Here is a 25,562-nt window from a genome sequence, read left to right as displayed (position 1 = left end):
TTGAATTATTGCACCCCGCCATGAGTCTGGGATTGTTGCAGTTCTCAGAGCAAAGTTGAAAAGGTTTGTCAGTGGACCTGACCAAAAGGCCACGTCAGATTTAAACAGATTCTGTGGCAGGCCATTTGGGCCTGGAGCTCCATCTGATCTGGCTTTTGACACAGCAGTAGCAACCCTTTCTTGAGACATCTGAAGGTCCTCGATGTCGATATATGAGCACTCTGTAAGCATGCTCTGCTTATTATTAAAGTCTGTTACGTTCTTTCTTGCGAGGCTGGTTCCTGTATCGCCTAGAAACTTAATAGGGTCTGCTCCTCATCAGGTCGGCGCTGCAATACCTGACTGGCACCCTATGAGGGGCTCTTTGGTGGAGATCTTTTATTCCATGCCGTTTGGTGCAGTGGGTGTGAGTGACCTAAAGAGTGTTAGATGTGAGAGATGTGGGTCACTAGACCTTGTGAGGATTAAATCAAGGAATAGAAGTCCAATCAAAACTATTTTAATGGATATGCCTCTCTTTTTTAGAGCGCCGTACCCTGTAGCATCACAACAGGGGTGCGCCACATCTATTTTTAATCAGGATAGAAGTCATATCCATTAAAATGAGAAATGTGATTTATTAACAATGATGAGAGCATTTAGGCCTGATGATTATAATTGATGGCTGCATTTTCATACAAAATGATGCCTTTAATGTGTGTTTGGTTGATCTTTAACCTCTGACCAAGCCAGTAGACTTACCTTATATGTTTGCATTACCCCTTTAGGGATTTAAAGATGACAATGTAATGTTATCCATGGTATTTTCCCTCCGCTGATGTACATGTTTGTAAATTAATGCATGTTATGTAGTAGTGTGTGGAAAAAATGTACTTTTCTTTTTTATAAATAAAAAGCACTGACTGGGCAATCATTAATTGAGTGTTAATATTGTGTGCTAGAGAACGATGACCAGCCCACATCACCTCCCCTGAGAAGGCCTCGGACTGCTCTGCTTCGCGACCCTGAGAGAATCAAGAGCTACAATGGGGTGCTTGGCTTCCAATAAGGACAATTGTGGACCCATTGCTTGTGCAGGCCATACAACTGATAACTCAAAGTCCTAAACTCCCAATCAAAGGTTAGTACTTCTTAAATGTAATAAGGCAACCCAATGGTATCCTATGGGAGAGGTAGTGAAAAAAAATATGAGTTTTCCACTACTAGGACATGTAAAACTTAAAAGAATATGTCCAACTTTTTAATTACAATGCACCCTGCCCTATGCGATGTCTAGGGCCCACCTTAGGGGTGACATATGTAATAAAAAGGCTTGGCAAGAGGGTTATAATGCCCAGTTAAAACTGCTGATAGGCTGCAATGGCAGGCTCAAGACATGTTTTAAGGGGGTACTTAAGTGGGTGGCATAATAAGTTCTGCAGGCCCCCTAGTGTAATTTACTTTACCAGCTCTGGCTATACAGAATCCCACTTTAGTAAATATACCAATCACATGTTAGCCAGTTTTTACCATGTTATTGGACGTGAACACAAGCACTTTAGCGCTGGTTAGCAGTTGTAAAGTGCACAGAGTCCCAAGGCCAAAAAAAATTAAGTCAGAAAATAATAAGGGGTGAAGTTACAATGTTTCAGGGGGACCTTGCAGAGAGGGCCAAGTCAACATTTCCCATTTGAGAATACAAATGCAAATGATGTCCGTTGTAGATCACTATACTATACCAATCATAGGGATTCAAAAATTCTGACTTGCATAGTTAATATTCATTATGCAGGTTGTTCTGTTACACCCTGTAACTGGAGGTTTGGTGTCATCACCTATTACTACATCTCAGAAACAGAAACAGGTCATAAATAGTCAGTGAGCAATTTGCAACCACTAATACCTTTGTCTCCTTGTACTTAGGGCCTGTTTCTGAGGAAACCTTGCCATCACTCTTAGCAAAAAAAGAGTGTGTGAAGACTCGGGTTGCTTATAAATTGGCAAACAGAATGGCCAGAGATTGTGTTGAATGTGTGGTGAGAACGACACATACTTTTAGGTACATGTATGCATGTATATGTGTGTGTGCTTGTGTATGTGTTTGTGCGTGTGTGTGTGTGTGTGTGTGTGTGTGTGCGTGTGTGCGTGTGTGTGCATGTGTGTTTGTGCGCATATGTGTATAGTGTGTGTGTGTATGTGTGTGTGTGTGTTTGCGCATGTGTGTGTGTATGTGTGTGTGTGTGGGTGTATGTGAGACTATTGTGTAAAGAGTGTCTGTGGTGTGTTTATCTAATCCACGTTATACCATATAGCTGGTCCACTTTCATATGTGTTGGCCTAATAACTCCACAAAACAAAGGTCAGCTTTATTAAGCATTAAATCGGTAGTGGTAGTTAAGTGAGTTTTTGGCAGGTAACAAGGAACAACTGGTGTGTCATTAGATGAAGGGGAGTATGAAGGTGTAAGGAGTAATTCAAAATATTACATTTCTCTATGATCCCTAAGTCAACATGATGATGGGACATTTAAATCATACGTTCATTGACAGTATCAGGCTAGCGGTGGTAGCCGGATTAAACAAGGTAAGGGTGACGAAGTATATGGTGATCTGACTCCATGCTGTTAGTCGTGCAGTCCAGAATTTTTTAGAGTTCATTTAGTCCTTTGTGACTGGGGATACGGTCACTGTTGTCTATCTGGGCACCACACACAGTCTCAGGAGTTCAATATCCAGTTTAGAATAATAGTCTTTCTGTCAGGCAGATATAGGTGGCCTTTGCCCACTATGGCATCCCTAAGGGTAATTCAACTTCAGAGCTCTGTAGTTGGTGGGGGAACTGTTCTGGGGAAAAGACTACCCACACAATCATGGGCATGCACCGTATTCCTTCCAAGTGGGGCTCTCCATCACCTCTGATGCACAATGAGTGACACTATTATTACAGAAGTATTGCCTGGCCATTTATCACTCCACATGACAGTATTTTTTTCAATGTTAAATAAAACATGTTACTCAAATGGTTGCAATACCAAGCATTAGCAAAGACAAGAAGTTTGGCTTAAATGTGGTAACATACATGAACGAAAGCATGTACAAATGGTGTTTGCTCGCTGCAGACCATTCAAGTCAGATCTATTGAATTCAGCACACATAAAATAGCAAATCACCATTATTGATTGTTTATGTGCAGGAAGGGCCTCCTTCCTGCACATAAACAATCATCCCTGCAATGCAGGCCCCCAGACACTATGGTGCAAGTGTGTCTATGTTGGCACTAGGTAGCTATTTTTATTGCAAAGGCTAGGTAAAGCACATTGGTGCACTGTAATCTTGTAAATGCAGCACATTCCTGCATTTTGGAAATGGCGCAGTGTGGCGCTGCAAAATTTGCTGCTGCGCTGCGCCGTTTCCTTGTACATATGCCCAAAGGTTTCTTGATTTATTTCAACGAGATTCAAAGCAAAAATAGCATTTCTGTAAAATGTAGATCTTTATTTTTTCAATTAAAAGATTTCTTCAGACATGAAAGTCCATAATGATTTTGCCTCACTCCAGCATCCGATGTCCCCTACTGACCACCAGTCGGGTACAAACACACTAGTTAGCCCAACTTCCAGCCGTAGCGCTTGTATGCCTCCCAGCGAGCTAAAATTACAGTTTTTCCTCAATGTTTGACCTTCAGTTTTATTTACAAAGTCCCACTTTGCCACCCCACTTGTTTCTATGGGTATACTAGAGTAGATGGAATTTTTGCCCTATAAACAGAGAGACAACGAGTGAAGTGCCTTCGACTGACTGCCTTATGTAAATGCCCTTAGCCCATTAGATTGCGATCAAGCTTTACTAATTCTGTCAGTGCTTTAATTGGGCCGGTACTATCAGGTACTGAGTACCGGCACTTTTTTATTTTGAGAGGGAGAGTACCTGCACTTCTCAAGAAAAACGTAATACTTTTAATTGGAGAGTACCGGCACTTCTCAGAAATAAGCAGGTACTCTGTTACTGAGTACCTGCACTCATATTTTTCCATGTCAAGCACTGAATACTATGGGCTGTATGTTAGAACTTACAGTTAATGGAGAGGTACTACTTTGTTAACCAATGTAAATTCTAGCGGCTGAAAATGTAACCATCTGCTAAGATGCTTTGGGCTGATCCAAGATGCGATGGAAACCCTATCAAGCAATTCCCTGAAGGAGGCTCAAAAAACAAGTCAGGGCTGAAGGGAGCTGTCTCGAAGCCCCCTGTATGTTATGTGGTGTATTAGCATGCGCTGTGGAAACAGCTGAAACTCTCTGTAGCCAGATCTAAAAATGTAAAAATGAAAACAAACTGTATGAAAATAATACAAATACAACATAAAAACAAATGTAAATGAATGTGAAAGACTTCAAAAACACATTCAGCGTGCACGCGCACCCTGGCTCTGTGAACGAGAATTCGTCCTGCAGAGTTCTCCACCAATTCTTTTCAATGTAAGCTTTTTTTTATTATTATTATTTTTTACCTAAACTGAAGTTAGTGGCAATTTGTTAGCTATTCACTTTTCAATGTAAACTATTTTAGGCTATATTTATTAATAAAATGTCATACCTTTGTTGTGCAGTGGTATAGGATTTGAAGACTTTTATGCAAACAGTCACATACCAGTGACAATTTAGTATATTAAAAGAAACACGAGTTGAACGTGTGATGCATATTAACTAATAAAAACGGCTTTTAACATTCTCAAATGTGGCATAATTTTCTGACCAGGGAGACACAAATATATTCTCTATATTTTATAATGTTTGTTAGCTGTATTCAGGCGCGCAACACCCATTGGACTCAAAGGGCTTCAGCCCCCCCCCCCCCGACGTGTGCGGCAGCCCGGGATGAGACACCTTCCCGGGCAAAAAAGCAGCCGCACCCGAGCACTTCACAGGTCTTTAAACGACCATTTGCATGTTAATGAGGCCTCGCTGTTGTTTCACCCCTTCTAAGAGCCCCTGCAGCTCCACTCTGCCAATTGCTTAAAGTTCAGCACCCCCCCCCAAAATTTTTGCTCAGCCCCCCCCCCCCCTCCCAAGGCCAAAAAAAATTAAGTCAGGAAATAATAAGGGGTGAAGTTACAATGTTTCAGGGGGATCTTGCAGAGAGGGCCAAGTCAACATTTCCCATTTGAGAATACAAATGCAAATGATGTCCGTTGTAGATCACTATACTATACCAATCATAGGGATTCAAAAATTCTGACTTGCATAGTTAATATTCATTATGCAGGTTGTTCTGTTACACCCTGTAACTGGAGGTTTGGTGTCATCACCTATTACTACATCTCAGAAACAGAAACAGGTCATAAATAGTCAGTGAGCAATTTGCAACCACTAATACATTTGTCTCCTTGTACTTAGGGCCTGTTTCTGAGGAAACCTTGCCATCACTCTTAGCAAAAAAAGAGTGTGTGAAGACTCGGGTTGCTTATAAATTGGCAAACAGAATGGCCAGAGATTGTGTTGAATGTGTGGTGAGAACGACACATACTTTTAGGTACATGTATGCATGTATATGTGTGTGTGCTTGTGTATGTGTTTGTGCGTGTGTGTGTGTGTGTGTGTGTGTGTGCGTGTGTGCATGTGTGTGCATGTGTGTTTGTGCGCATATGTGTATAGTGTGTGTGTGTATGTGTGTGTGTGTGTTTGCGCATGTGTGTGTGTATGTGTGTGTGTGTGGGTGTATGTGAGACTATTGTGTAAAGAGTGTCTGTGGTGTGTTTATCTAATCCACGTTATACCATATAGCTGGTCCACTTTCATATGTGTTGGCCTAATAACTCCACAAAACAAAGGTCAGCTTTATTAAGCATTAAATCGGTAGTGGTAGTTAAGTGAGTTTTTGGCAGGTAACAAGGAACAACTGGTGTGTCATTAGATGAAGGGGAGTATGAAGGTGTAAGGAGTAATTCAAAATATTACATTTCTCTATGATCCCTAAGTCAACATGATGATGGGACATTTAAATCATACGTTCATTGACAGTATCAGGCTAGCGGTGGTAGCCGGATTAAACAAGGTAAGGGTGACGAAGTATATGGTGATCTGACTCCATGCTGTTAGTCGTGCAGTCCAGGATTTTTTAGAGTTCATTTAGTCCTTTGTGACTGGGGATACGGTCACTGTTGTCTATCTGGGCACCACACACAGTCTCAGGAGTTCAATATCCAGTTTAGAATAATAGTCTTTCTGTCAGGCAGATATAGGTGGCCTTTGCCCACTATGGCATCCCTAAGGGTAATTCAACTTCAGAGCTCTGTAGTTGGTGGGGGAACTGTTCTGGGGAAAAGACTACCCACACAATCATGGGCATGCACCGTATTCCTTCCAAGTGGGGCTCTCCATCACCTCTGATGCACAATGAGTGACACTATTATTACAGAAGTATTGCCTGGCCATTTATCACTCCACATGACAGTATTTTTTTCAATGTTAAATAAAACATGTTACTCAAATGGTTGCAATACCAAGCATTAGCAAAGACAAGAAGTTTGGCTTAAATGTGGTAACATACATGAACGAAAGCATGTACAAATGGTGTTTGCTCGCTGCAGACCATTCAAGTCAGATCTATTGAATTCAGCACACATAAAATAGCAAATCACCATTATTGATTGTTTATGTGCAGGAAGGGCCTCCTTCCTGCACATAAACAATCATCCCTGCAATGCAGGCCCCCAGACACTATGGTGCAAGTGTGTCTATGTTGGCACTAGGTAGCTATTTTTATTGCAAAGGCTAGGTAAAGCACATTGGTGCACTGTAATCTTGTAAATGCAGCACATTCCTGCATTTTGGAAATGGCGCAGTGTGGCGCTGCAAAATTTGCTGCTGCGCTGCGCCGTTTCCTTGTACATATGCCCAAAGGTTTCTTGATTTATTTCAACGAGATTCAAAGCAAAAATAGCATTTCTGTAAAATGTAGAACTTTATTTTTTCAATTAAAAGATTTCTTCAGACATGAAAGTCCATAATGATTTTGCCTCACTCCAGCATCCGATGTCCCCTACTGACCACCAGTCGGGTACAAACACACTAGTTAGCCCAACTTCCAGCCGTAGCGCTTGTATGCCTCCCAGCGAGCTAAAATTACAGTTTTTCCTCAATGTTTGACCTTCAGTTTTATGTACAAAGTCCCACTTTGCCACCCCACTTGTTTCTATGGGTATACTAGAGTAGATGGAATTTTTGCCCTATAAACAGAGAGACAACGAGTGAAGTGCCTTCGACTGACTGCCTTATGTAAATGCCCTTAGCCCATTAGATTGCGATCAAGCTTTACTAATTCTGTCAGTGCTTTAATTGGGCCGGTACTATCAGGTACTGAGTACCGGCACTTTTTTATTTTGAGAGGGAGAGTACCTGCACTTCTCAAGAAAAACGTAATACTTTTAATTGGAGAGTACCGGCACTTCTCAGAAATAAGCAGGTACTCTGTTACTGAGTACCTGCACTCATATTTTTCCATGTCAAGCACTGAATACTGTGGGCTGTATGTTAGAACTTACAGTTAATGGAGAGGTACTACTTTGTTAACCAATGTAAATTCTAGCGTCTGAAAATGTAACCATCTGCTAAGATGCTTTGGGCTGATCCAAGATGCGATGGAAACCCTATCAAGCAATTCCCTGAAGGAGGCTCAAAAAACAAGTCAGGGCTGAAGGGAGCTGTCTCGAAGCCCCCTGTATGTTATGTGGTGTATTAGCATGCGCTGTGGAAACAGCTGAAACTCTCTGTAGCCAGATCTAAAAATGTAAAAATGAAAACAAACTGTATGAAAACAATACAAATACAACATAAAAACAAATGTAAATGAATGTGAAAGACTTCAAAAACACATTCAGCGTGCACGCGCACCCTGGCTCTGTGAACGAGAATTCGTCCTGCAGAGTTCTCCACCAATTCTTTTCAATGTAAGATTTTTTTTATTATCATTATTTTTTACCTAAACTGAAGTTAGTGGCAATTTGTTAGCTATTCACTTTTCAATGTAAACTATTTTAGGCTATATTTATGAATAAAATGTCATACCTTTGTTGTGCAGTGGTATAGGATTTGAAGACTTTTATGCAAACAGTCACATACCAGTGACAATTTAGTATATTAAAAGAAACACGAGTTGAACGTGTGATGCATATTAACTAATAAAAACGGCTTTTAACATTCTCAAATGTGGCATAATTTTCTGACCAGGGAGACACAAATATATTCTCTATATTTTATAATGTTTGTTAGCTGTATTCAGGCGCGCAACACCCATTGGACTCAAAGGGCTTCAAGCCCCCACCGCCCCCCCCCGCCCCCCGTCGTGTGCGGCAGCCCGGGATGAGACACCTTCCCGGGCAAACAAGCATTTGCAATGCAATAGGTCTCGCATTTGCGAGAGTTTGAGCTACTGGCATTGTAAATGAGAATGCCTTTTATTTATGTGTTGGTTTTCAAAACAGATAAATAAAAGGCATTGTCATTTATAATGCCAATAGCTTAAACTCTAGCAAATGCGAGACCTATTGCATTGCAAATGCTCATTTTACCATGGTGATTCCAACCAATTAATTTTTTGCAAAGCTCTAGAATTTTTACTATGCCCTAATCTAGAAGCAATCAGTTAACATTGAGTAAGGAAATTAATCTTCGTGAGACTTGTGCCTAGTTTTTCCGTTCAATGCGACTACGGTAATCCACTTAATACAGCTTTAAAATAGGTAGACTGACTACTTTTTGGCATTTATCTTATCTACTATTTCTCATTTGCACCATTAATCTATACACTTTTAAACTTTCCCTGGCCTTCCCTCATACACTCACCTAATCAAAGTATTGCCAACACAAAGCTGCAAGTACATCTAGAAACGACACCTGAAATTACAACTGCTGGCAAAGAGAGTCCTTCATTTTGGATAATTAAGAGAAATCAACTTCAGATACAAGTTGTTAGATCACAGGAAAAGAAGAAACCAATTTGAGTGAGCAAAACATCTTCAAAAGGTCTGTCATCAGCATTAAGTCACTTATACAACTATATATAAAATATACACAAACGTGTTAGAAGCAACTACGCTGCTGGTTAATCAGCAACAAGGGCAGCTAAGATGGTGGAAAAGTTGTCATGTAAGTGAATCTTACCTTTATGCCCCCAATCCGATGCTCGCCTTTAAACTCCTTGCCGTTTTTCAGCCAAGCGATGGATGGCATTGGCTTTCCTACAGCTGGGCATCGGAAGCGTACCGTATTGGCTGCAGGCACTGCAAGCAGTTTCTTCTCCATCCATTCTAGGCGCATGAGGTGTGGAGCACCTAAAGATAACCATGTTTTCAGTATTGATATGGATCAGGCATTTAGTCATGCTTGGAGTAATAAAGATTGGCTTTTTTTTAGCTTTTGCTTTAACTAGAAACATTGTATGTTTGTATTGGTACGGTGTGTGGATGTAAACATATATAATGCAAATTAGCTGAGGAGCACTAGGACATCATTTAAGTGTACGTCGATTGTCATTTTCCATATATGCATGAGATTTTACATTAGGTCACACAGATTTCCAACGTGATTAAGCGATTTTCCCACCGTCAAAATAGTGGCACAAGTGCCAGAGGCAGGTGTCCATCCCAGGTCTCCACTTTGGAAAGTTAGCAGCTCAGCCACTCCACCCCATCAATGCAGGTACAAGCCCGCGGCTCTCAAAAGTGAACACGATCGGAAGCAGGATAATTCAGAAAAGGAAACAACGACTTTGAGTTGACTAAAGCCAGGCTGCATCTATTGATGAACATACTGGACAGTCCACCCAGGCAACTGCATCAATACCTTGCCATGGAGCTATATATGCATAGGCGCCTACAAAGCTCCACAGAATAGGATGTCAGAGCAGGGGTTTCTATGGACGAACATACACAGATTTATAATTATTCACGCTTAATAATAATTATAAAACAGTATATTCACAGGAAGGGTGAAGGAGAACAAAAACCTGCAACTGCTAGTGCACACAAATGCAGACAGACACACGTGCACCCACCCTAGCAGCAGGCACTTCATCATCTGCACTGCTTAAAGTGCAAGGAAGCCATGAAAACAAGTGTCCTACCGGAGGGACAATTCAAAACAGAACTTAATTTAAAAAACATGGATTTTTATATCAGCCTGTAAAATAACTGGAGGAAAGCGGCCATGGGAAAGGTTATAGGTGCGCCACCTGTAGTGGAAGGTTACTGCCAGTGGACCTTTGCTCTCTTCATACCTGCTCTGGCTTCCAAAACATTGCAAGCCGAGCACCGAGCTGCACAGATGCTTCCTGGAGTGCTTGCAGGATTGACTTGCTGCAGTTCAACAAAGCTTAATTGCAAGGAGATAGTCTAGAACCCTAATGGGACCCTTTTCCCATATATGGGTTCAGTGCCATTAACAAACGAACACTGGCTCCTGTGCACAGAATGCAATGTTTTTGCATCTGCTCTATCACTGACGTCTAACCGTACTGTCATAGAAAGGTGCAGTTCCAACTAAGGAATATATCAGATTCTGCTCATAATGCCCACATTTCAAGAAAACCGCATTTAAAAAAGGTGGCTTAATAAGGTGTGCCTGTTTGTCGAGGAAGTGGAAGTGTTAGGGGGTCCTGACTGGAGTAGAAGACGCAGAGATGGAAATAAACACAGCAGTTGTAGAGCACGTTAACCCACATTTGTAGAGCACGTGATCGCTCCCAAGGAGGTATCTGGGGTATATAATCACATTCCTCCTGCGTGGAGGACGGGGAGAGATTAGCGCCCTGGGGCCCACAGATTAGGCGCCCGAGACAGTGAAAGGGGCCCGTCAATCCAATCCTCGCCCAGCACGAGGGCACAGCTCGGAGGCGGCCGGGCCGCCGAGGCAGACAGAGGCTCCTGGCACCGGGCGCTGCGCACTTTCAAAGGCTCCACAGAAAGGCTCTCAGCGCCCCACGGGGCTGCTGCCAGCTCAGGCTCCGGGCACAACAAACACAGCGGCTGGAGGGCGACGCTGAGAACTTTACTGTGCACGCATTTCAACTCCGTGTGCATCTCGCCCGCTTCGGTAACACTCCAAGAACAGACACGAAGCCATGAATTACCAGCCGGCTTCAATTAAAGAAATTAATTTGTATTTCATTTGGGGTGGAACTTTAACGCGATCAATGGCACAGATCTAGCAGTGCTTGGCGCACGAACACCACTACATCATATGGCCTCAGTTTACGGAGATTTTCCGAAGTAATAGTCGTGCACACGGCAGGGTGGCCAGGGATCCCACACACAGTAGGCATTAAAGTCACGGTTTTCACGATACTTCACCCCACTTTAAAAAAAAAAAAAAAAAGTGTGTGTTTTAGTTACAGACCTGATTCGAATCGGTAACTAAAAGTAAAACATTTAAACAAGAACAACAGCAGGAAGTGGGATAAGGGAGGGGGTAGGGGAGAGAGGCAATGCAGGCTGGCAAATGGTGAGCACTTTTCGCGGGCGGCCGTGCGGCCGCGAAAGTGAAAGTAAACGAATGCTTTCAGGCTGCCAAATGGTGCGCGCGCCCGGAGCACATGCACTGTAGTTGGCGGCCTGAAATGCACTCGTTTCCACTTCCAAAAGTCGCTTACTATAAGTCTCGCCAGAGCAGCGCTAAAGCGCTGTCTCAGGCGAGACCTAAAAAGCAGCCGCACCCGAGCACTTCACAGGTCTTTAAACGACCATTTGCATGTTAATGAGGCCTCGCTGTTGTTTCACCCCTTCTAAGAGCCCCTGCAGCTCCACTCTGCCAATTGCTTAAAGTTCAGCCCCCCCCCCCCCCCCGAAATTTTTGCTCAGCCCCCCCCCCCCCCCAAAATTTGGCTCTAGTTGCGCCTCTAGCTGTATTTAAGACTCATGTTGGTCAGTGTTTTCAGGAGATAATGAACAATGGGGAAGACAACTTCAAAGGACATTAATTGTGCTACTAACGTAGGCTGAGGCTTAATGAGCTATCATTTCATCCTTATGCGTCCAATTAAGCGCACTTATTAGTCGGCGATCTTGCACAGTAATTAGTTGTTGACCACAAATAGGTTCATTTACCTCATAGACGTAGCACGGTGCCTAGACAGACAAAAACAAACAAAGAACGCTTCTTTATTCCTGCCGCGTGGCAGCACTGCCATCATGTGGCCATATTCCAGAAATGCATGTATTTATCTTGGACTGTTAGTCAATATTATATAATTATTTTTTTTTAACGTTTTTCAATTTCAGGGCCTGTACATAACGCACGTGCAGTTCGCGGCCATTTTATTTCTTTTTCATAGTACTTTTTTTTCAGAAGACTACGTTTTTTAGTAAAAAATGTTTTTAGATAAAAGGTTTGTTGCTCAGTCCACTCGAAACCGCAAAACAAAAACATAGCCCTTTAAAAGAGGACTGCAATGAATGCTACGTGGTAATACTCGTGTGGCTGAGAAGGAAACATGCATTGTTTAACCCAGAAAGCAGAAAAAGACCGCAAACGTGTGAGACCCATCCAATCTCCCATTATCAGCGCCTATTGACAGAACTCACTGGAGCGAGCAGTGTCCAGCTTCATTCGTGTTTATTTATCACGGTTTATCCTATTTGTCATAAACATGGGGTGTGACATCCCCCCAAATAAATGCATTTTGGCTCGAGAGTTTGGTCTGGGGGCCCTGGGTCGGGTCTTGGTTTTTCTCATCATCCTCCTTTGACTGAAAAGTTGTAATTTATATTCTTAGGCATGAACTTAGAAAGAGTCTCACCAAATACAAATCAATATTAAAACTGTTCCTCATGGGCAGGGCCAGCTTCAGGATGGTGTGAGTGGGGCAGACGCACGTGCTGCTGACAGTGGGGTGGGGGTCTGGCATTTAGAAATAACTTATGGGTTTGCATGCAGCTGCTGCAGAGTTTCCTGCATGTTCAGCAGATTTCAGACAACAACAAAAATGCTATGATAACTCTGGTGATATTCAGATCACATAACTGTATTTATGTGGATAGTTTAGAGGGCTACTACTGTTGTCACAGTCATCCTTCTGTTACTTGCTGTTCAAAAGTTACAATCTAATGTAGCACAGTGACCTATGAACTGTCATTGAAGAGTTACATGCAAACGGCATATTAGGACTTTATGTTTTTCCCCCAGTTTTTCATTATCTATTGCAAATATTCCTGAAAAGGTTTTATTTGGTTAGAAATGCATTCTTATTAGTAAAGCCAACCCCAACCAGCACTTTAAAACAAATGAAATGTAAATGAGAGAAGGGGTAAGGAGAGATGAGGGGCACTGGTGGAGAGTGGTAGTGAGGGAATCCATGTAGAAAGCGGTAATTGGGGGCTGCAGGAACCTAAAGAAATGTCGCTCTTGGTGCCACCAGTGCTAAAGCCGGCACTGCTTATGGGAACAGTGTATCCCAAATCTTGGTCACCCCTCCACCCTTTGGCATACTATTATTTAGTTAGGACTTTATGCTTCACACACCCTGAATCTCACCAACTAAGCTACAGCCCTGACTCTGAATTAAGTTAGAGTCAGAGCAGTGTTTCACAAAACGTCCCAATCTGATATGTACATTTGTCTCATGTTTGTTTAATAACTATTGTTTGCATTTTACATTTCTCACTTCATCAGTGGCATGTTTTCCTTTCTATTCTCATGCTTTTTTCTATAGGCATTTATAGACTGAGATTAGTCAGGGAACTCCTTATCTAAGGTTGAACATATACACTACAATTAATGTAAGGCGGAAAGACTGGACTTTGAACACTGATCACTAAAGCTGATTCAAACCAAACTTAGCTGAAAGTAGTCCTTTTTCTTTACTTCACCATCTACCTTCCAGTAGTAGTTGGTGGCAAACTAACATTTTAACAAGCCTTCAACGATTACCAATATTAGGGAGGACTGCCGGCAGTGATCCCCAGCAGCAAGTCCCTGATGTTAAAAGGCAGACGTCATGTGTCGTCCTGCTCCTCATTTTGTCATTCTGGCAGACCTAGCATGTTTTTTTTCTGCTGATGACCCACCTCACATCGAGCCCCCTGACTGGTTCTCTACATGATTTTTGTTGTTGTTCACCGGTCGAGGAAAAGACTCTGCAGAACTGAGAGTCCACCTGAAGTGGACCTTCTTCTAAACTTGGTGACTGCAATCCTTAAGGTCAGTCCATGAAACAACTCATGTTTGATGGTAGGTCAGCTGACTGGTTTTAGAATCTTATTCCCCTCAATGAAGCTGGATGATTTCTTGGTGTCTATCTTCCTTGGATCAATCCAGTTCTAGGGCATGAGCCTGAATAGAGGACACCGGGCAGTGGCAAAGCCACTGTAAAACAGATTCACAATTGACATGTATTTATTTCATTTAAGGCTTTTAAGATGTGCTCGTATGACCCCAGATGCTTTAGAGCGTGGGTACATTGAAGGGAATGGAGAAACGCATTCTGGAGTAAAATGTAAGTGGAGAGATAGTAAGAAATTAAATCATTCAGGATCAAATGCTTGGAGGAAGAGGCATGTCTTCAGTTGCTTTCAGAAATATTTCATGTTGGCAACACTGAGCATCTGCAGAGGGAAAGCCTTCCAAAGTGAGGAACCTTGATGGTGCCAATAACTTCTAAACCATTTTAATTTAATGAGAAGAGTATGTGATTGTTTTAGAAGGGCTACATTAGATGTGTGGTCAAATGATTCACAATTATGACATTGGAAAGGCAGATAGATGCACAATTTTGCATGGTTTTTTATGTACAACAGAACATTTTTACATTTTGAATCAAATATCCGTGTGATGGGCATCCAGTGGAGCATTTGTAAAGTTGTGGTGATGTGTTTCTAGTCGTTTAATCCATGGAGGAGTTGAGCTTCAAAGTTTTATGCTCTTTGTAGCCTTCTCAAGATTTTGGATTGAACGCTACCCAATAGACTTCACAGGAGCAATCAAGGCAAATAGTTGTCACTGAAAAAGGGTCAAGGGTGATATAGAGAAATTGCACAAAATTGTTTTAAAATCCCTGCAATAGCTGCCACCAATTTGTGGGCCCATGTTTTGCATAGCCTGTACTGATTTCTCATCTCTGACATGTTCAGTCTCATTCTCGTGCTTGTCACTGCTCAATGAGGATTCAGTCGGTCAAAAACTTTTATTCAGCTGTGCGGTCATAAACAGGTATTACATCAATAAAACAATGATAAAACATGCAAGAATTATCAAGAAAAACACCACATATAAGATAAATGTATAAAAAGTAAACCATGATTCAAATACATGCTTCCAAGAAGATTAGTCAAATTGTAAACTTAATGTGGGTAAAGCACAGGCCGTTCAGAGATCACCACAATTAGCATCATTCTCTGCTTTTCTGAGACTAAAAGCTTGGCGTACAAATGTAATAATGGTAAGACAACAATGTTCTGTACCGAGGGACTGAAGATGCTGCAAACATTCTGTAGTATCCTCAGGTCATGTTAATATGTTCCCTTTCATCCTGTTCCTAGCTGCTCAGCAAGTGTGAGTTTTCCATGTGGAATGTTTGTGTGAGTGACATTAGTGGAATGCTTGGGTGCCTGGTACGTGACTGTGTCAGTTGGAAGATGGGCTGAGCAGCTAGGAGGCTGCTCCTGGAGGGGCTTCTTCTAGCTTGCTGTAACTTCTACTTATGGACTTAATAAACTACAGAAAATCATCTTGGCTACGTCTACTTCATCACCTAAACATGTGGGGCCAGCCCACTACATTTATGGTGACGATCTGGAGCTCATCTCACGCTAAAGGTAGTTGGATGCGAAATAAGGATGTGGAGTACAGCAAGACTACGTGTAGGAAAGAACCTACTACATCTACTAAAAAAAAGAAACAAGTATAAAGAAACTCAAGGAAAAGAAAAGAAACCAGTCAAGCAAGAAACCAGTTAAGAATGCCTCGCAGCCCCACCAGTGTTCACTACACCAGACAGACCAGCCGAGGCGTGCTGTATCTTTTTCTATACATCTACAACATCTTGCTAAAGATCCTACGCTACTACAAATGGCTACATTACCACATCAAACGTCTACAGTACCACAACAAATGTTTACAGTGCTACCAGACACGTCATGGATGCTGCGCAGAGTGATTTTTCTTTTCTTGTACAGTAAGACTTTTCCTTTATTTTGTAGATGCTGTGCAGAGAAGTACAAACTATACTTATGGCTGCCAGTTAACTACCGCTGTCTGAGCTGTGCTCCCTATACACTGAGTCAAGCACTGGCATTTGCCTAGAAGCAAGTATGAAGCATTCATCCATGTCAGTGTTCAAACTCAAATCTTTTCTTTCCGTGGGTTTAGATCGTTTCCCTTATCCTGGTACCTCCGTGTCAGCGCAAGATTTGTGGAGCCATCTACGTTGAACTACGGCATTTTTAACCTCAGTCAACTCAGCGCGACTTTCTAGTTGTGGCGCTAGAGGGGAAGAGGCGCTAGAGGGGAGGAGCTGCCATTCTCTCTATGGGTGCCCAGAAGCGATCTCTACACATAAGTGGTCTGCGCAAGAACAAAGTCAGCTATGGACATTTTTACTTTGCAAGAACAAAGTCAGTTATGGTCGTTTTAGTTTCTAATGTTGCTGGTCTCATGTGGAGGCAGTGTTGTGAAGGAATGTTTCTCGGCCATCCACTATTCATCTCCAAGTATGGGGGTAAGTTCATTTCATTACGTTTATTGTGGACTCGGGCTTCCCACAGGACTTTTGACAGTTCAACTGTTTATTAGCATTTTGAAAATGAAGACGCGCTGTTCCATGTCCGCGTGCAGTTCCCAGCCGCGTGGAGTCTTACCTGCATTCCTGTGACGTCTCCATGGAGTTCCTCCTTGTTCCCTGCATTCCGCTGCATCAGCTCGCCACATGCACAGACGTACGGGGAGCCACCCGGCAAGACGTCTACAATGTGATGCCATTTTGTGTTTGGCTCAATCTAACACAGTGTTATGCTTTGAACATTTGCCAACCATGTTTTCTGAGTTTGGTCTGATTTGAGGAGAAGCGGCGTGAGAATGTGTCAGTTGGAGAACATGGTAGCTGTCCGCTTCTTCTTCTGCAGAATTTATCTACTATTTCGTTTTGCAGCACTGGGACATTTTGGCAATTATTTCACCAACGGAGCAGTTTGGGATTTTCTGTGTCATGCAGGTCGGATGCTCTGCAGTAAAGACACGCGTTGAAGCTTGTGATACACAGGAGGTACATGTGTATTATGATGACGCAATTTTGGTACACATGCACATATTTATTTACATTTCCAGAACACACTGTAAAGTTATGTCTATGGACCATGCTGTTTTTCATTGGTGTTTTATTGGCTTTTCTTTGCATTTTAATTTATCATATGTATTGTGGTGTACACTAGTTGGGAGTGTACCCACTGCTCAGGTTTGAGGTCGCTCACCGGCGCTTGTTTCACAATAGCTATGTGCTATAGTTTTTTAAACGCTAATATAATCATTCTTGCTTGTGCTGTTGTTCTGTTTTGTGCTGCACTTTGGTCCACAAGTGTGTGTGTATTTGTCACGTTGTGCTGCACGTTGGTCATTCTGAATGTTGTGCTCCACATTTAGTTATTTGGAATGGATTTTTGCCCTATTTACAGATCATAAGTCACTGTTTAGTTACTCAGGTGTGACTTTTGAGTTTGGGTGTGAGTCCCATTTACTCAGTTTATCGGGCGTGAGAGTCCCACCTATGTTATTAGTAATGGGTGTCAGTCCCATTTACACAATTTAAAGGAGGTGTTAGTCCCACCTTTGTTATGTTGGTGTGTTGGGTGTCAGTCCCTCCACTTCGTTGTACGTCAAGTTGTGTGTAAGTCGCCCTGCGTCTCACCTTGCTGTGTCCAGTGTGTAAGCCACCCTGTGCCTCACCATGTGTTTTTACATTGTCATGTAGTGTGTGTAAGTCACCCCGTGCTTCACCTCGATGTAATGTGTGCATGTGCTACACTGTGCTGCATCTGTGTTGTTCTCGTCCTGCACATGTTCTTGGGTGTCAGTCCCATGCAACGTTATCTGTTTCACTGGGGTGTCAGTCCCATGCAACACTACCTGTTACACTTCTTCTGTTTTGGGTCAGTGTCCCTTACATGAGGGGTGGCGTTTGGGCCACAGTCTCCTTTTCTGAGGAGCACTTTATTTGGTGTGTCGTCCATCCATTGTGTGGAGTCTTGGGGTACGTTTCCTCTTTACTCTTTTCACGTGTGTTTTGCTCATTTGTTATGTGAGTTTTTCATAAGCTATTTAACTTTTCTTTGTTCAATATTAAAGGAGGAGGATGGTGTTGGTGTATGTGTGTATATCCTTTCATCCTTCTTTCCTCCTTTGCTTGTCTGTTTTCCCTCTCGTGATGTGGTTTTACCATTCATCCCAGGGTTTATGCACTATTTACATCTTTTGTACATTTCTGTGTTTAGTTGTCTTCGTTTTAGTTTGGGTCTTATTAACTTTCAGTGTAAAAGGGGGAGGATGTGCAGTATCCTCAGGTCATATTAATATGTTCCCTTTCATCCTGTACCTAGCTGCTCAGCAAGTGTGAGTGTTCCATGTAGAATGTTGGCGTGAGTGACATTAGTGGAATGCTTGGGTGCCTGGTATGTGACTGTGTCAGTTGGAAGATGGGCTGAGCAGCTAGGAGGCAGCTCCTGGAGGGGCTTCTTCTAGCTTGCTGTAACTTCTACTTATGGACTTAATAAACTACAGAAAATCATCTCAGCTACGTCTACTTCATCAGCTACATCTACTTCATCACCTGAATACGTGGGGCCAGACCACTACACATTCTTTATAGGATCTTGAACCATAAGTGCATAATCGTAGTCGTAAATATTGCAGTCTTGAGTGCACATAAAAACTGCAAAAAAACATAATGAGAGTTCAGAATAATTTAGTTCAGTATCTGGAACTTTAAATTTTGAAGGTCTCTATTCATTCTTCTTATGAGAAAGAAATGTACCTGCTACCTGTGTTTGGGGTTCTGGTACATATACTCGCACTTGAAGTGTAAAAGAAGAAAAGATATAAAAAGTCATATCAAATGAAGAGGGGTTAGCATTAGATGCTCAGATCTAATGGAGGGGAAATGCTTCTGCTTTGCATTGTCTAGTTCAGCTTATGTTTGGCGCTAACATGTTTTTTAAGAAGTCAAGAAGGTGACGGAGGGGTAAGAATCTATTTTTTGGACACATTTAATTAGAATGTTAAAAAAGAGAAAGGTAGTTCACTGTAAAAAATAACAAAAAAGTCTTTTGAGAGAGTTGAAATGATGGGAAGAGTGCCCAAGTAGAGAGGCTAGATTGAAGTGAGATATTTGGGTGTTCAGGCCCAGTGAGGGTGCCCACCATTCATGCACACTGTATACATCTCTAGCAGCGGAGGATGAGGCTAGACACACCACCTATTTGGATGGAAACTGTCTGGATCTACCACGGACATTATGGTATATTGGTATTTAGACAGAATAGCGAATTGAAAATATCATGTGACATAAATATTGTGTTGAAAATATCATTGTTTGAAAATATCGTGGTATGTAATATCGAGGTCAATAATATTGAAATTAGGTTTTGTATTAAATATCGATGTTAAAAATATCTAAGCTGAAAATATTGTCAAAATTATAGATGGTTTAATGTTATATTGTTTTATTTGTGTAGTTTTCTTGTTTTTAGTGCAGTAATTTATATACATATATTTTTAAATTGTTTAATAATGTTAGTATTACTTTTGGTTTCATAAAAAAAATTTAGGAGCGGGTTGTTGGGTTTATTGGGGATAAGGGTGAGGATTGTTTTAAAAAAACTAAAAACATTTTAAAATATTTTAAATTCAAATGAAAAAAATATTTGTAAAAACAAATTTTAGGAGTGGGATGTTGGGCTTATAGGGGCTAAGGGTGGGGAGTGTTTGAATTTTCTTTTTAATCTAAAATATTTTACATTTAAATGTAAGAAAATATATATTTTTTTAAATTTAGGAGTGGGATGTTTTATATTTTACATTTAATTTCAAGACAATAATTTGTTTTCACATTTTTAGGAGTGGGACATTGGATTTATAGGGGATAAGGGGGGGAGTGTCTTAAAATATTGTAAAAAAGTATGGAAAATAGATAGAAAAATATGTAAAATATTTTGAATGTGTGATAATTAATTATGTATATTTATTGTCCAGCACCTTCCATGACTTATTGTAGGATTGAGTGGGAATACTAAATTATGTGTGTAGTGTCCAACACTTTCTTTAAAATATGTTAGGTTGGAGTGGGAATAGTAAATTAAATATGTTTAGTGTCCAGCACCTTCCCTGATTTAATGTAGGTTGGAGTGGAAATAGTAAATTATATATGTTTAGGGTTCATCTCCTTCCATGACCATTCGTGAAACATCACAGAATCCACACTGTTGAGAAACCTTATCAGTGTACAGAATGCGAGAAAAGCTTTACTCGGAAGTGTACGCTATTGAAGAATCAGAGAATCCATACTGGTGAGAAACCGTATCAGTGTACTGAATGCGGGGAAAGCTTTATTCTGAAGGGTACGCTGTTGAGGCATCAGAGAATCCATACTGGTGAGAAACCCTATCAGTGTACAGAATGCAGCAAAAGCTTTACTGTGAAAGCAACTTGTTGAATCATCAGAGAATCCATACTGGTGAAAAGCCCTATCAGTGTACAGAAAGCGGGAAAAGGTTTACTGTGAAGGGTACGCTGTTGACGCATCGGAGAATCCATACTGGTGAGAAACCCTATAATTGCACAGAATGTGGGAAAAGCTTTACTGTGAAAAGAAATTTGTTGATGCATCAAATATCCACACTAGTGGGAAACCCTATCAGTGTACAGAATGTGGGAAAAGCTTTACTGAGAAGAGCACATTTTTGAAGCATCGGAGAATCCACAATAGTGAGAAACCCTATCAGTGTACAGAATGCTGCAAAAGCTTTACTCAAAATAGCACGCTGTTCACCCATCAGAGAATTCATACTGGTGAGAAACCCTATCAGTGTACAGAAGCGGGAAAAGCTTTACTGAGAAGGCTACGCTGTTGAAGCATCAGAGAATCCATACTGGTGAGAAACCACATTGGTGTACTGAATGTGTAAGAGGCTTCACTAGGAAGAAAGTTCCCTTAAGAGATCAAATAACCCACATTAGTAAGAAACCAGCATCCATGCACAGAATGTAGGGAAAAGTTTTACTGATATGAAATCACTGTCAGAGAATCCATACTAATGAGAGAAACCTTTACTTTGTTCTGAATCTAGGAAAAACTTCACTCAGATACCCTCAAAAAAGGCAATTGATTGTGGCAAACATGGGAAATGCTTCACAAAATGCAGATATTGTAAAATAATCAGATAATCCGTTAATTGTAGAAAACTCAAAGCCTAGAATATGAAATACTAGTGAAGCAAGGGGACATGAAATATATCAGCATTTGGGAGATTGTATTTTTAATTTGTCTTCTGGATTCACTTTTGTATCCATTCTGAGTCCTCTCTTTTACCTTACGTATTCTATTATTTGACAATTTCTTCATATTATAAACATTGCCGTCTTGCCCTGCACAGGGCCAGGAGACTGGTAAATATAAATGTGAGCGTAACTGTCGAAAGTATAAAGGGAAAGATCATTATCGCCATGGTGTCAGATCAAGGGCTTTTTTAAAGTCTGTATTACTCCATTCACTCACTTTCTAAGATTCCCTCGCAATGACAACTGTTTGTCCCCTCACAATGACAACTGTTTGTCCTTTTTTTAAAATACTACTTGTATCATAAATTCATATACACACATGTAGACACACACTTGTGAAAATATTTGCATTAAAACCTTATTTGCATAAACAACAAAACAACAACAAAAATTACAATTTTGTTTTTTATTTTACATTTCATTTCAAGACAATATTTTTTTTCAAATTTTTAGGAGTGGGACGTTGGATTTATAGGAGATAAGGGTGGTGAGTATTTTAAATGATGTTACATTTTTTGCATAGTGTTTTACATTTTGATTAAAAAAAATTAGTAAGCAAATTTTAGGAGTGGGATGTTGGGTTTATAGGGGATACGAGTGGGGAGTGCTTTACATTATTAGTAAAAAATATATATATATTTTAAATGTAATTCTAAGAAAATATATTTTTTAATGAATTTTTAGGAGTGGGGATGTTGGGTTTATAGGGGAAAAGGGTGTGGAACGTTTTAAGATATTTAAAAAATATATCTATTTTGCATTTAATTTGAAAAATAAATGTTGAAAACACATTTTAGGAGTGGGATGTTGGATTTAAAGAGGATAAGGGCGGGGAGTGTTTTAAAATATTGTAGAAAAGTATGGAAAATAGATAAAAAATATATAAAATATTTCGAATGGGTAATAATAAATGATGTATGTTTAGTTTCCAGGACCTTCCATGACTTAATGTAGGTTGGAGTGGGAATACTAAATTATGTGTGTGTAGCGTCCAGCACTTTGTTTAAAATAATTTAGGTTAGAGTGGGAATAGTACATTAAATATGTTTAGTGTCCAACACCTTCCCTGATTTAATGTAGGTTGTAGTGGGAATAGTAAATTATATATGTTTAGGGTTCAGCACCTTCCATGACTTAATGTAGGTTGGAGTGGGAATATTAAATCATGTATGTTTAGTGTCCAGCACTTTCTTTAAATTAAGTAAGGTTGGAGTGGGAATAGTAAATTAGATATGTTCAGTGTCCAGCACCTTCCCTGATTTAATGTTGGTTGGAGTGAGAATAGTAAATTAGATATGTTTAATATCCAGCACTTTTACTGACTTAAGGTTTTGTTACGATGTTGATCGGAAAGTCTCCCACTGTATAGGTAAGTGTCCTACGAGCAGTCAGAAGCTTTCCGATCGACTTTGGGCCTTATTATCATGTTGGCCTCAAAGTCTTCAACTGTGTCGGTAAGTATCCTAGGAGCGGTTGGAGGCTTTCTGACTGACTTTGTCGGTTACGGTCCAACTGCAGAATTATGATGTTGGTGATCGGAGTCTAAATTCGCAGTTTTTTCTGACGCAGTTTCTATGAGCTTAAGGAGTTACTTGATCGGTCGGAACCGCTGACCTCCCGTCGGTCAGATCTGAGACATTAACCATGTCGCCCAGAGGCAATTCTGCTCGAAATCGTAATAAGGTCCTATATGTTTCATTCTTTTGAATTATTATTAAAGTTTTGATATTTGTGTCTGGCCATTAATAATGTGGGCTTTATTTTTGTTTTCGATATTTTTGTTTTTTTGTATGTTTACTTAATGTTTACAATATTTTTGTTTACTATATTTGTGTTTTCAATATTGGATGTATTAATGTTTTTACTGACAATATTTTTACTTTACTCTGACAGCAAAATGAGAAAACTTTGGAAAGTGATCTACATAACAATCTTGCTGGGGTACAGGGAGTATGAAAAGAAAGGCTGTAAGAGCTCGCTTTGTTTCTTGCACACATTACCATTTGAATACCTATAAATAAACTGCACAAAGAATTCAAATAAAATGAAGCACTTTCTTGTATTTATTAAGTATGATGAAAACACAGATTTTTTATTACAATCAAAACAAATCAAGGCACTTTACTTGGTGGTGTGCAAATGATAACTATTTGTCAAACCTGATTTCCACACTTTATTGTTTGTGTGCTATACAGGTATATCAGTAGAGCTGTACATCCACACTCAAATCCAATATAACATTTTGTGTCACCTTTGCAGTGTGACAGAAAGCCTAGGGATTATACCACATCCAGCATGTAACTCACTAAGGTGTGAATTGAGTAAGCAGAGCAGGAGTGAAGGTGTGCAAACTGGAGAATGTGTAGGAGAGAGTGTAACATGGCATGTTAGTAAAAAAAATATTTTGAGAGGTGTGTGTATGTGTGTGCATGTGTGCTTGCATGTCTATGTCTGCATGTGAATATATAAGTGTGGGGGAGTAGATGTCCTTTTGTAGATCTGGTCCCCATAGCCCCCATCACACATCTCCTCTTATGTACCCCATGAATAACAGGGTGGTCGTCTCTAGCACAATCACACCACTCCTCGTACTGTCATAGTCATACAGCTGGTCCGGGAATAAAATTGGTAATGTTGTCATAATGTGGCCATCTGTAGCACGATGATGTTCATCTTTGGTATAAAGCTGATCCTAGGGAAATGGTATACATTCTTGGCATATTGTGGGATTTTTTGGTGTGGTGAGTGCATCAGTGATTTAATGCTGCCACAGAGGTAATTGAGGTACATCTTGACATATTCTGGACATCCACCGCATGCCAATGCATACCTATCGTATAGTACTTGTTGTAGCATAATTGGGGAAGTTGATTGCATAATATTTTTACTTGTTGCTTTGGTATAATGGTGGTAGTTCTTGATGTACTGTGGAAAATCTGAGTATAATAGTGCCCATCCCTGTCATGTTTCTTGCCATGGCATACTGATGTGAACCTGACATATGGTGGGCATCCTTAACATGATAATGTGCATCCTTGGTATAATGCTGCCTGTGCCATAATGGCTCTATTTTCTTTTATATTTTTGGGTGTTTTTGAAGGAATGTGATCTTCAGCGTCATGGTGGAATTCCTGGCATATGACGTGCATCCGAGGCATTATATGTTACAGGAACATGCAAGCTTGATCTATACATTTGTGGTAAACTGCATATTAGTTTGAGTACTTGATTGAAATGATAATCTGATGGTTGGCCACCTTAAATGTATGTACTAAAGTTGATTAGAACATTGGAATGTCGGTAGCTCCATTGAAAACAATGGAGTGCTCCGGGCATATAATGGCTGGTCTAAGCCCGGAGTGCCAACATTCCAATGTGTCTTTGTTCACAGTTGTGGCTGTGAACAAAGGCTTAAGGGAGCCTGAGGGGATTTCAATCTCCTTGTGCTCCCTAAAGGCTTTGTTTTGTTAGAACATTCTGCCCTCTAGTGGCAGAATGTTCTAATAGCCTTATAGCCCTTCGTAGCAGGGCTATACCGGCTTTTAAAGTCCCTCTGCTTTGTTAAAGTCCCTCGCCTTTGGCTCGGGCCTTTAACGATGCAGCGGGCCTTCAATAGCCGGTATAGGCCGCTACGGCGGGCTATAAGGCTATAATAAATGATGTGTTCGGCACAAAAGTGTTAGTTTTTAGAAAAATATCGAGCTTTTGTTTTGGTAAATTGAATTTAGCTTTTTTTTTTTAAATGAATCACTTTTATTTGATAGCAAACTGCTTGTCTTTTCCTAAACTCACAATGCTATCATTTTGGGGCAGCATGATTGCATATCCGAATAAATGTTAAAAGGTGATGGTTAAGTGCCAACCACGACTATTGTATTAGTTCCTATGGTGGAAAATGGGTTCAATATGCTTGCTCGTTCATGAAATGTGACGCTAGTATTTACACTGTACCCCTCTCAAAGGTCACCATCTGCCATTAAACATAGCTTCCTTCCCAGTCATTAGTAGTCATTCCTGGCTGAAGACTGCCACCATTGATATTTTTTTGCCA

At 40.7% G+C, this 25,562-nt stretch overlaps 1 pseudogene; it reads left to right on the top strand.

Annotated features, from left to right (window-relative positions):
• Positions 1–25,562, top strand: part of LOC146806136 (uncharacterized) — a 124,836-nt pseudogene that overhangs the window by 63,992 nt on the left and 35,282 nt on the right.

Source organism: Triturus cristatus, chromosome 8 (assembly GCF_964204655.1).
Source record: "Triturus cristatus chromosome 8, aTriCri1.1, whole genome shotgun sequence".
Classification (NCBI taxonomy): Eukaryota; Metazoa; Chordata; class Amphibia; order Caudata; family Salamandridae; genus Triturus; species Triturus cristatus.
Note: the sequence above shows the minus strand (reverse complement) of the source record. Positions and strands in the feature narration are given on the sequence as shown.